Source organism: Ochotona curzoniae, unplaced genomic scaffold (assembly GCF_017591425.1).
Source record: "Ochotona curzoniae isolate NIBS_2020 unplaced genomic scaffold, NIBS_Ocur_1.0 contig_2321, whole genome shotgun sequence".
NCBI classification, from domain to species: domain Eukaryota; kingdom Metazoa; phylum Chordata; class Mammalia; order Lagomorpha; family Ochotonidae; genus Ochotona; species Ochotona curzoniae.
The window spans coordinates 15,938,869-15,951,137 of NW_024465421.1; the positions used below are offsets into that span (position 1 = coordinate 15,938,869).

The 12,269-nt window shown below is 46.0% G+C and overlaps 1 protein-coding gene across 1 annotated transcript in view; it reads left to right on the top strand.

Moving 5' to 3' along the window:
- IQCK (IQ motif containing K) overlaps nt 1-12,269 on the top strand; it is a 75,488-nt gene that overhangs the window by 28,252 nt on the left and 34,967 nt on the right. The gene's annotated exons all lie outside the window — the stretch shown is intronic.

The following is a 12,269-nucleotide window of genomic DNA, read 5'->3' on the forward strand; positions in this document are numbered from 1 at the left end:
TTTGAGTGCTACTCTACCAGATCCATTCTGGGTATTGGAGAAAGAGTAGTGGCAGGAAACAAAGTATCCCATCACTTCTGTCTTCCACACATTTGCAGTCAACTGGGGAAGACAGAAGAGTAAGTGAGTAAACGCTGGGAGGGAGCAAAGCAGAGAAGCGAGAACGGGGAGTTCGTGGGGCCTTAATCAGAGAGCAGTCAGGAACGATGTGCTCAGTGGATGGAAGCCAAGCAGCACTGCATCGCTTTAAGCCATAGGTGGGAGAAAAGAGCTCGACTAGGAGGAAATAACACGCATTTCTGTCGGGCTCCAGTAATGTTTCCATGCTGGCCCTGGATAGGAACAATGTGAGGAAGCCAAGGGCAAGGAAATCGAGCAAGCCTTGCGAGGCCACGTGGTACATGGTGTGGAAGACCTTAAATTAGACCTGCGGCCTCCAGTGCCACATTGGTGGCCTGAGTCTCCTCATAAGAATTCCAGAATAGACTCTTGCCTGACTCAATTTTGAGAATTAAAAAAAAAACAGATAAGGAAAAAAATTTGTTTCTTATTTAGCTTCTAATCCTGTGCTTCATTTCATCCAGTCTGATATGGAATATCCGTCAATTGGTTTGCATATAATTTTCTAAAACAAGATGTTAGATTTTCCAAGTTCCTGCTTTTGCCTTGAAAAGTTATTTTCCCTCTTGTCATGACCAATGAAAAGGATAACATCTCTAAACAACAGTTTTCTCAAATTCCTAGTCATTTACCATATAAATATTCTTTAAAAAAAAATGCTGGTCAGGGCCCAGCATGGTAGCCTAGTGGCTGAAGTCTTTGCCTTGTACATGCCAGGATCCCATGTGAGTGCTGGTTCATGTCCCAGCAGCCCCACTTCCCATCCAGCTCCCTGCCTATGGCCTGGGAGGGCAATGAGGGATGGCCATGGGACCCTGTGCCTGCATGGGAGACCTGGAAGAGGTTCCTGGCACCTGGCTTTGGATTGGCTCAGCTCCAGCCATTGCAGCCGCTTGGGGAGTGAATCATTGGACAGAAGATCTTCCTCTCTGTATCTCCTCCTCTCTGTATATCTGACTTTCCAATAAAAATGAATCTTTTTAAACAAACTGCCGTTTATTGGAGAGACAAAGCTCACGTCTACTGGTTCACTTTCTGAGTGCTCCTGATGGCAGGAGGAGGGGAAGGGGGAATTCAATGGACACCTGCCCAGTGGGAGGGGCCGGAACCCAGTCACTGGAGCCATCCCTGCTGCCTCCCAGGGTGTGCATCAGCAGGCAGGGAGCCCTGGCACGCTGACGGACAACACGGGCATCCTCTTCAACAGCCTCACCGCTAGACTCAATGCCTGCCCCACCTTAGACAAAAATCCTCATGAAAAATGCCTGTGGTTTCCACTGGCCAATCCTGTGCAAAGTCTTCAAAAACCTGATCAAAGATGTGCTATGAAAAAAACGATGCTTCGATTTTTAAAAAGTTGGCCTCAAAAGAATCTTTTTAAATTAAGTTTTTCTAAGAGTTACTTATTTGAAAGTTTGAGTTAGAGAGGAGAGGGAAAGGAGAAGAGGGGGAAGGAAGGAGAGGAAGAGCCAGCGAGCGAGCTTCCAGTTGCTGGTTCACTCCCTAAATGGCCCCAAGGGCCAGGGCTGGGCCAGATTGAAGCCAGGAGCCCAGAACTCTGCCTCTGTCCCCCAGGTGGGTTGCAGGAGACCAAATACTTTGGCTATTTTCTGCTACTTTCCTGGGTACATTAGAAGCAAGCTGAATCAGAAGCAATCCATCTGGGACTTGAGTCAGCACTCATATGAGGAAAAGAAACACACACACTCTTAGTTGGACTGGTATTTGTATTCTCCACTTCCATTACCTTTCAAAGGGAGGTCCCTGAAGCATGAAAACGATTAAAATGATGTTGGGCTAATTCATTTGAAGCAATAAATGTCTACTGAACTATTACCCACTGCAACACAGAGCTTAGAGCTGCGAATAAAGTAGAGATGAATAAATTACATCTCCAGCCCTAGGGGAGTGGGGATGGAGGTAGAGAAAAGTGTTTAGCAGCAGTTAAAGACTCTGTAATGAATACTGTAATACAGATGTGAGCAGAACTGCACAGGGAAACAGGCTGGGCATCGAGTCAGTCCAGCTGGGGCAGGAGCCATGCTGCACAGTGCCCAGGACTGGTGTGGAGGGGCAAGAACTCCATTCAGTGTTTTTTTCCCAGGAAAAGTCAGAGAAGCAAGCATGAACTCAAGTTCTTAGCGAACGAGGGCAGGAGATGGCAAACAACGTTTATTCTAGTTTTTTTCATTATGTGGGCACTGTTGACATTTGGGACCAAGACAATTCTTTGTTGTGGGGGATTGGCTTGTGTGTCGAAGGGTACTGAGCAGCATCTCCGGCCTCCTCCTCTTATTAGAGTCCAACAGCTTCCCCCTACTGATGTGTCATTCGAAGCTGTTGCCACACAGACAGATGTCCTCCAAGTTGGGGTTAGGAAGAGGCAAGAACTCATCTAGTGGTTTTCTACTCTGGTTGCACTTGGAAATGATCTGGGGAGATTTAGCTTGACCCAAGACTGCTTGTTCTATCGGAATCCTCAGGTATGCTATAGATTTTTTTTTTTTTTTAACATCCTGGGTGATTCTAATGAACAGGTAAGACTGAGTTTGATCAACAACAAGACATTTTGAATCTAGGAGATGGTAAATAGTATCATGGAGCTGTTACTCCATGGTGAATTTTTTATTCTCATAGATGAACTGTGTAATGGAGACTAGCATACCAGGAAGTGAAGACACATTGCAAAAGTGTCTCTACTCACATAAAAGCAGGACTCCCAATGTAACATTTACATGTACCTCTACAGTATGATACTAGATTTTCTACCTTTGCTCATACCTACCATGCCATTTTAAATAGCAGAAAGTTAGACTTGTGTTACTAGGGGAGTATACTACTGTGATAAATTGGGAAAATAGCAGGAGGGAGGCAGGAACTCGTATGCCAATAAAACTGTCTTAGAAAACAATTTAGAAAATCAGTAAAAAAAAATTAAGTGGCTAATAAGAAATTATTGTTGGGGCCAGTGCATGGTAGATCAGTTCCTGTGATGCTGGTGTCCCATATCACAGAATGGTTTGAGTCCCAGCTGCCCCTTTCCAGTCCAGCTCTCTAATAATGCCCCTGGGAAGAGCAACAGAAAACAACCCAGTTACTCAGGCCACTACCTTTCACATGGGACACCCAGATGGAGCTCGGGCTCCTGGCTCCAACCTGGCCCAGTCTGGACCACCGTGGCCATTCGGGGAGTAAGTCAGTAGACAGAAGATTTCTTTCTCTCATCTGCCTTTCAAGTAAATCAATCTTCAAAAAAAATTTTCTTCTTTATGTGAAGTATGATGATAATGATTTCATAGTCACAATAAAAAAGTTATTACTTTTTGGGGAGACACACTGACATGTTTACATATAAAATTACATATTTGGTTAGGAAAAATGGCAGATACAGAGAACAATACAATCGAAGCTGGCAAGTGAGGACATGGCTTCATTTTTTTTTTTTTTTGCTGTCTGTTGTTGCATGTCTTTGACATCTTCCATAATAAAACATTAGAAGGGACAGCAAGCATGAGATGTTCCACAGCTCCTAGTTAGTGTCTGAGTGCAAGGAGGGTGGGAGCTGCGCCATGGGCAAGGAACGATCTGTTGCCTGGCAGTGAGCCAGCCGGAGTTTTCCATTGTAGACAGCTGGGGTGACAGGCAGTGGTGGAGGGGACTGAATTTTCACAAGGTCATGCTGAGAAATTCTAATGTCATGAAAGAAAAAAAAAATGGCCCCAGGGCCTTGGGGAGAGTGACAGGTGCAGGCTCAAGAGACAAGTACCGTGGTGCCAGGGATGTCTTGCTCAGTCACCCCTCCTGAGGCCTGGCTGAGACATTTATAATTTACCAGCTGGTTTACTCACATGCATCTCACTCTCCTTGCTACATCCCACCCTAGCGCCAACACACTCCTCTATACCTCCTCTCACCTGAGATCAACAGTGATCAGAACTGAGACTGGTAGAAAACCAGCCCTACAAAACCACCTGAAGGATGCCAGGCCCTAATTGGGTCATTTAAGGTCTTGCGCAGGAACAGTTGACTTGCAGTTTCTGTCTTAGGTTCTGATTTTACAGTACAACTCTATGCATTGTCTGTCAGCGGTCAGTGCCTCAAATGATCCTATCTGCCAAAGGGAGAGGGAGCCACCTCAAGCATGACAGTTTGGGTCTTTTAAAAAAAAAAAAAAGAAAAGATTTATTTATTTTTATTGGAAAGGCAGAGACAAACAGAAAAATATTTTGCAATGGCCATAACTGAGCCAGTCCAAAGCCAGGAGTCAGGAGCTTCTCCCAGGTCTCCCACACAGGTGCAGGGTCCCAAGGTTTTAGGCCATCCTTGACTGCTTTCCCAGGCCACAAGCAGGGAGCTGGATGGGAAATGGAGCAGTCAGAACACAAACTGGCACCCACATGGGATCCTGGAGCACGCAAGGTAAGGATTTAGCTACTGAGCCATCACATCAGGCCAAGTTTAGGTCTTGGTAAGAAAGATATTACCAAACCCAGCTGCCTTTGGAGCTAAATGTCATTATTTTGTCAGCCACGAGGTTGGGATCGTTTGTCATGAGTGGCTGCCAACTGCTTATCACAGTTTCTGCCACCAGCTAGCATGCTGCATCTTCCAACTATCTCTTCACAATTGCCCATTTATTTCCCATAACTTTCTTTTACATCTTTATGTACCCAGGGACATTGACAACCCTTTTAAAAAGTGCACTTATGCTTACAAAAATAATTCACATCTCCTATATGTACATCTATGTATTAAATAAATTATACAGTGAAAGCAGGTGTTTCAAGTCAAGGATATTCCCAGAATGAAATGGCTCCAGGCCTAAAAAGAAAATCTTTCAGAGGGATATTTTGCTCCAAAGGGCAGAAACATGAATACTTTTTCTCCTCCCTGTTTTGTAGCTCACATAGTGTCTTTTTCTTCTTTTTTTTGCTCACATAATTTCTAACAGAATTATTTTAAGAAAGAAAAACGGTTATAAGGTGAAAGTGCACTCACTCCATTTCTTTAAATCCCATGCTGTTGTTTCTGGGGTGGATGTCTGTGCTTTTTTGCAGTCCTGCAGTGATTTCTTTCCTGGGTTACAGGCTATCCTGTGAACCTGCAGGGTCACCCAGCTGCCAGCCTTGGTCCTTGCAGCTCAGTGAACAGATTCCACCTCTGCCTCCCGGTTGCGTTGGGACCTGAAAGGAGCTTCTCTTCTCCCTCAGACTTTCTTTTTAAAAATCATTTATTTTTAGTTACTTGAAAGGAAGAGAGGGAGCGAGGGAGATCTAGTTTGCTTCCCAGTGGCCACAACAGCCAGGGTTGGGTCAAGACAAAGCCAGGGGCTCCAAATGCAGGTGGCAGGATTCCAAGCACTTGGGCCATTGTCTGCTACTTCTCAGGGACACATTAGCAGGAAGGTGGGTCAGAAACAGAATTGCTCAGATTTGAACTGGCCACCCAAGCAGCAGCTTAACCCACTGCACTACAATGCCCCAGACTTGGATCTTGCAGCTATAAACCTTGAGCTTCTCAAGAATAGCTACCTAAAGGGATTGAGCCTAAGACAACAGCAGAATGTAGAGCGAGCAAGAGGCTACATCCTTAGAGTGGTTATTAAAATGATTATTTTAAAAACTTTTAAGTTATTTACTTTCATTTTATTTTAAAGAGAGACACAGATTTTCTACCCACTGGTTCCTTCCTGCAAATGCCCACCATAGCCAAGGCTGGACCAGACCCAAACCAGGAACTGGCACTTCAGCCCAGGTCTCCATGTGGGTAGCAGGGACACAGCTACTCGAGCCATCTGCTGCTTCTTGGGGCCTGCATTAACACAGAGCTGCAATCAGAAGCAGAGCCGAGTCTCCATCAGGCACCCCAATGCAGAACACAGGTGACCCCTGGAGCATCTCGGCCACCATATAGAATCCCTGCCTCTGTGAGGTTTTGTGAGCCTCACTGTCTGGTCACACTGGAAGTCAACTTTTTCTGTTTTTGGTTAAGTGAGCCCTTCTGTTTGATTGCCTTTGGCAGTTTGAGTTAAATTCCTGATACTTGCAAAGGAAATGTCGTCCCAGCTACCCTCCAGGACTCAGAAGCAGTGAGCTCTCTCTCTGGGTTCTGCTGTAGTAATAAGCACGCCACTCAAACACCAGTGGCTTGTAACACTGCAGGTTTTTTTTTTTTTTCTCCTTGCCACCTTATACACTGACTACCTGTCAGCCTGGGCTCTGTTCCACATCATTTCCCATCCCAGGACCTAGAATGAAGGAGCCGTTCCCTCCCCCAATCTTATGACTGAGGGAGAAGAGCAATGGGGGGGCAACATCACTTTTTGTCCATATTTCCGTGGCCAAGGCAAGCCAAATGGCCCAGCTACATCAGTAGAAAGTGTCACTTCCCAGAGGGAGGAATTGGAAGGTGTATGGCCAAGGGTAGGGATGCACAGTTTCCTTACAGGATAAGAAGCAGTGACTGGCGACATTGATACAGTCAAAAAAAAAAAAAAACGGGCTCTAACTACACTTTGGCAGGGGTGCTTTCTGCCCCTCTTCAACAGCGATGCATCAGTCAGTACTTCCTACTGACTTTATTCCTAATCAGCCTCCTCTTTTGAAGTGTGCAGGCCTAACCCCGTCAATCAGAGGCAGGGACATTATTTGTCAGCATATTAAGAACAGGGGAAGTTTAGATTCCTACTTGGTTTCCAAGGAATCGCCCCCCCCCCAAGACATCGGTTAGATTCGCTTGCACAATTAAGTAGGAACAAAAAGTGCCCTCCTGTCCCTAGGGAGAACCACATAACACATTAAAACGGAGACCTGCAATGAACCCCAGACTGGTTTTTAGAGGAGAAAAAGGGGGAAAAAAAAAAAAGAGCTTGCTTTGGTTGAAATGTCTTTTCAGCAGACTTCGGTCCTTGCACAAAACAGAGGGGGGCGGGAAACCCGTGATGCTTTCAAGTTGGTGAAAGGTATCTTATGACCAAACTCTGCAGTGAAAATGAAAGTGCCACCGTGCCATATGAGGACAGGCGCTGACTGTGGGATGGCCTCTTGGTGCAGAGGTGCCTGTGGGGCTGAGGGCACACATGCCTTGCCAGGGGCACAGGACACAGCATGCATTTTTGTGCTCCAGGTCATGATTGAATGGTAGCACGCTTGAAGATTGGCTTGTCATGCTTCCTGAATTTGACACATGCCAAGATGTGTACATCCTGTATGTCTGTGCCTGCTGGAGGTGGACTGGCAGGCGGCCCTTCCTCTGGGGCTCTCAGGCTGCCTGCAGGGGAAGTGACAGCCTGTAGAAGGAGGGTCAGACTGACCTGGGTTCCACTTGCAGCTGGGCCATTTGTTTGGTGGGTCTCAGCTTCCCATGGCTGGGATAACACTTCTCTCACAAACTGTGTGGTGGAAAACAACACTAGTTTATGCTCCGATAGGCCTCAAGTCAGTTTCACTGAGCTAAAGTTCAAGTGTAAGCATGGCTGGAAGCTCTAGGGAGACCTCGTTCTCTGGCTCCTAGAGGTGGCCCATGTTCCTTGGCTGGGATCCCTTCCTTGCATCACTGTGACCTCTTGCGTCTACTTCACAGCTGTGTCCATTGCAGCTTAACCCTCTAACTGTGGCACCAATATGCCATAAGCATGCCAGTTCAAGTCCTGGCTGCTTTGCTTCTGACCCAACTCCCTGCTAATGGCCTGGAAAAGCAGTGAAAGTGGGTAGCCCATGCCCACGTGTCCTTGTAACTATGGGGAAGAACCAGAAAAAAGTTCTAGGTTTTTGGTGTCAGACCAGCATGGAAGTTCTCTTTTTCTGTCTCCCCTTCTCTCTGTAACTGTGTCTTTCAAACATAAGTAAATCTTCTTTCTTTAAAAAAAAAAATTGAAAACTATTTGAAAGTTGGAGAGACAAAGAAAAATGTTTCATTTGCTGGTTCACTTCCCAAATGCCCACAACAGCCAGGGCTGAACCAAACTAAAACCAGGAGCCAGGTCTCAATCTAGGTCTCCCATATAGATGGTAGGGACCCAAGAACGTCAATTGTCACCTGCTGCTCCCCACCCAGAGCACATTAGCAGGAAGCTGGCATCAGAAGCAGAGCTGAACTTGAACACAAGTATTTTCACATAGGATACAGTGTCCCAAGTGGAACCTGAACTGCCATGCCAAACACCCACTCCTTAAACTTACCTTTTAATTCCATTTTCCCACAAACTTGTTGAAGTCTCCTCATGTAATATACCTTCTACCGCCCACATCAATGCGATTAGATCTTTGTGCTACCTGGCAAATTCATGCCAACCTCCGCCCTTCAATATCCTTACTTAATCAGACAAGTAAGGTCCTACTGGCCATATATATTCAGAGCCTAGGGGTTACACATGGATATCTTGGGGGCAGATACTAAAAGAGGGAGGAAAAAAGCGCTCAGTTTCTATACTCACAAGTATTCCAGAACCAGGGCCAAGCATTGGGCACAGTGGTTAAGACACTGTTTGGGATGCCCCAGGCACCCATTGGAGCATCTGGGTCCGAGTTTTGGCCCTGCTTCGGATCCTACATTCCTACTAGTGTACACCCCGGGAGGCAGCAGGTGATGGTTCAAGTACCTGTGTCCTTCCTATTCACAGCAGAGACCCACATGGAGTTCTGTAGGCCCTTGACTTTGGCCCCAGTTGTTGTGGATACTGAGAAAGTCAACCGGAGGATTGAGGCTTTCTGTCTACCCCTGTCTCTCGAAAATAAAATGAAAGTATCTTTTTAGAAACTAGAACTGCTTTAAAAGAAAATCAAAGAAAAATCTTCTGACACCGTGTACAGGTGTTGCATATCAGCTCTCTGCAGATGCCCACTGGGGACGCAAAGATTGAATGCTTTGTATTCAACGTGAACCACCTGGAGTTGGCACTGCCCCCATGCAAATGTCCCCATTTCAGATGCCAGTTGTAATTAGAGGTTCCCAGGTTAGCCACACCTCTGATTTAAATTAGGGGGTTCCTGGGATGCCCAGAGAAGCCGGGGAGGATTGTTTCTCTGTGGAGGCGACATTTCAAAGGGCCCTGAATGGGACTGGAAGGAAGAGCACTTCAGACAAACCGGAACAGCAACCATGCAGAACCTGAAATAGGAACAATGTTGGTGAGGGATGTGAGAATAGATGAGGGAGACCACGAGAGTGGGAGGAATTGAGGCCAGAGCAGCTGGCTGGACTGCAGAAGACCTGCCTGGGGTTTTGGCCATGTGGTCTGGCTTTGCTGTTTTTGTGTAGTAAGAAAGCACAGAAGGCTTTTGAGCAGAAAAGCAAGGCAATTGATTTTCCTTTTTAAAGGATCACTTTGGGGAGGGGGTGGTGGTGCTTCATCCAGCACTTAAAAGCAACTCTTGGAAAACCCACAGCCCATATTGGAGTGCTGGGTGTGTTGAGCCCCCGTCTCTCCTCTTGGATCGCAGCTTCCTGTGAACGTACAGCTTGGAAGGCAGCAGGTGACGAACGTGTTAAGTAGCAAGACAGATATCAGCCTTCCGCATGACAGATGGCTCAGTACTTGGGTCCCTGCCACCTACGTGGGAAACCCAAATGGAGCCCCTGACTCCTGGCTTCAGCCTAGCCTAGCCCTGGCTACTGCAGGTGTTTAGAGGAGTAAATAAGAAAATGGGAGCTTTCTGTGTCTGTCTGTCCTCTCTGTTTCAAATAAAAACAAAAATCACACACACACACGAGTTCATGGTGATAGCTAGCTGGGGAGGGGAGGTGTTGACTAAAGTTCTCCCGATAGCAGAGATGGGCCTGTGAGGAGGCGTGCTAGCAGAAGGTGGTGGCCAGGGGCAGTGTGGAGTTGGACAAGGGATGTATTTTGAGGTTGGGACCAAGGAGATTTGTTGAGGGATTAGAGGTCAGCCAAGGATAACTTGGAGATTTCAAGTCTGAGCACCTGGCTGAGTGGCAACTGTTTCCAAAAATGGTATGCTATTGTGCATCACAACTTAGTGGAAATAAAAGTATAAAAGGATTCCCCCTACCAACTAACTGCTCATGTATTACATTAAATTCTTCCATTTGGGAAGAGATTTTAAATAAATTTGTGGCTAAATTCTATATATCTTTCTGGTTACTTTATTGGATTTTTAAAAACTCATTTGAAAAGGAGAGAAATGAATCGCTATGGGCTTTTCCTCAAAAGCCCACGATGGCCATGGCTAGACTGGGACAGAGGCAGGAGCAAGGAATTCAATCTTGTCTCCCATGTGGGTAGCAGGGACCCATCACCTGCTGCCTTCCAGGGTGTACCTTGGCAGGATGTGGGATACAGAAGCAGAGCCAGAACTTGAACCTTGGGCATTCTGACATAGGATGTAGGGCATCTCCCAAGTGGCACCTTCACTTCTGCACCAAATTTCCATTCTTACTTTCTCTTGCACTGTTTTACATTTATCCTGTTTAAGCTTATTTATTTTTAACTCCTTAGCCTTCAACCTCACATTGCATAGAAAACTCATCTTTCCCCTTTTCCATGGCTGCAGCCACCACTGCCTATAATTCGGGGCCCTGAAAGTTGGAAGAGGCAGGAAAGGGGTGGGATGGGGTAGTGACCTGTTTTCTCATGTCTCTAAGTCAGCACCGCCTTTAATTATGAATAGGGGCAACAGACCTCAGTTGATCACCTGCAGTACCTGTGAGCTGGCCACTAGCTGTGACCTCAGAAATTTTCATATCGCATATAGTTGTTACAGAGCTGGTAAAATAGCATATACACATCTCCCTCTTCCTAAATTACAGCTGTAAACTGACGTACTGTTGTTTTTTTCTATGTCATCATGAAGCATGTGTATCATTGCATTGCCAGCTGTTCTTTTCCTATTTTGATGACTCTAGTTCAACATAATTGGGCTGCTATAATCCTACTTACTTATAACTTGTTAAAAAAATATTCTAAGAAATCCAAACCACCAAAGTAGAGAGGGAGTTGGTGGCACAAAGATAAAGGAGTCACCCAATCTTGGGCTCACTCCTTGGACCAGGGGGAGAAGGAGTAGGAGGAGGTTCCCCTTGAGTTGCATTAGAGACATCACTGAACCAGTTAGAGAAGGATACACACACAGAGTTCCCATCAGCTGGTTTACTCTCCAAATGTCTGCAACTGCTGGGCTAGAGCCATAGCTGAGAGTCATAAACTCAATCCATGTCTCCTACCATGAGTGGCAGGAACCCATGAACTTGAACCATCACTGCTACCTACCAGGCCAAACATCTGTAGGAAGCTAGGGGCAGGAGCTGGAGCCAAGAATCAAACTCAGCATTATGAGGTGAGCCATGGTCCTCTTAATCACTAGCTAAACACCCACCCCACTGCCTTGGTTTTTGAGATGGCTATGCCCAATGCACCCACAGCAGGCATGTGGTCATGCTGTTCCTTTTTAGTGAGCCCTGTTATCCAGACATGCAGCAGCTCCAGCAACACAATTGCTAATATGTACCTCCTCTCTGTTTACCCAGTCACATGACTTATCCTGGTGCTGGGTGGTCACGGTGTATTGATGCCCCAAGGTCAAGCCCAGGCAGTGGGTGAGAGCAAGATCACATCCCAGAAACCTAGGTTTCTAAATGGGCTTTAAGGTCACCAGGGAGGAAAGCACTACTGGTACTTGGACCTCATACCATAGGAGGTTGGAGTGGAAGAAACCCTATGAGAATCCACTTTAATGAGCTAATCATCATATACCCATAAGTACCACTCCTGAGACATATATTGTACTTCTCCACAATATTCGGAGCTCTTAAGAACATGATGCCTTCATCATTTGGGAAGCTAATACAAATGGAACTCAAGGACTGGTAAGGTCTCATTGTTGAACGCCAAGAGTGGACATTACTGATACCATTGCAAGGCTCGATGGTGATGATGGCTTTAGATACAGGTCATCTTCATAAATGACTTTTGCATCCAGACAGGACTTTCATATTCTAAGAAAACAACTTAATCTTATGCCTGATGAGAAGTGGACAGACTTTGCATTCGCAAACTTAAGTGTCCAGTTATTTAACTTTTTAAGGAAGATTTGTTTAAAAGAGTGAGTTAGAATGGGAGAGACCAAGAGAGGGATCTTTCATCTGCTGGTTCACTCTCCCATATGGCCACAACAGCCAGGCACAAGTCAGGA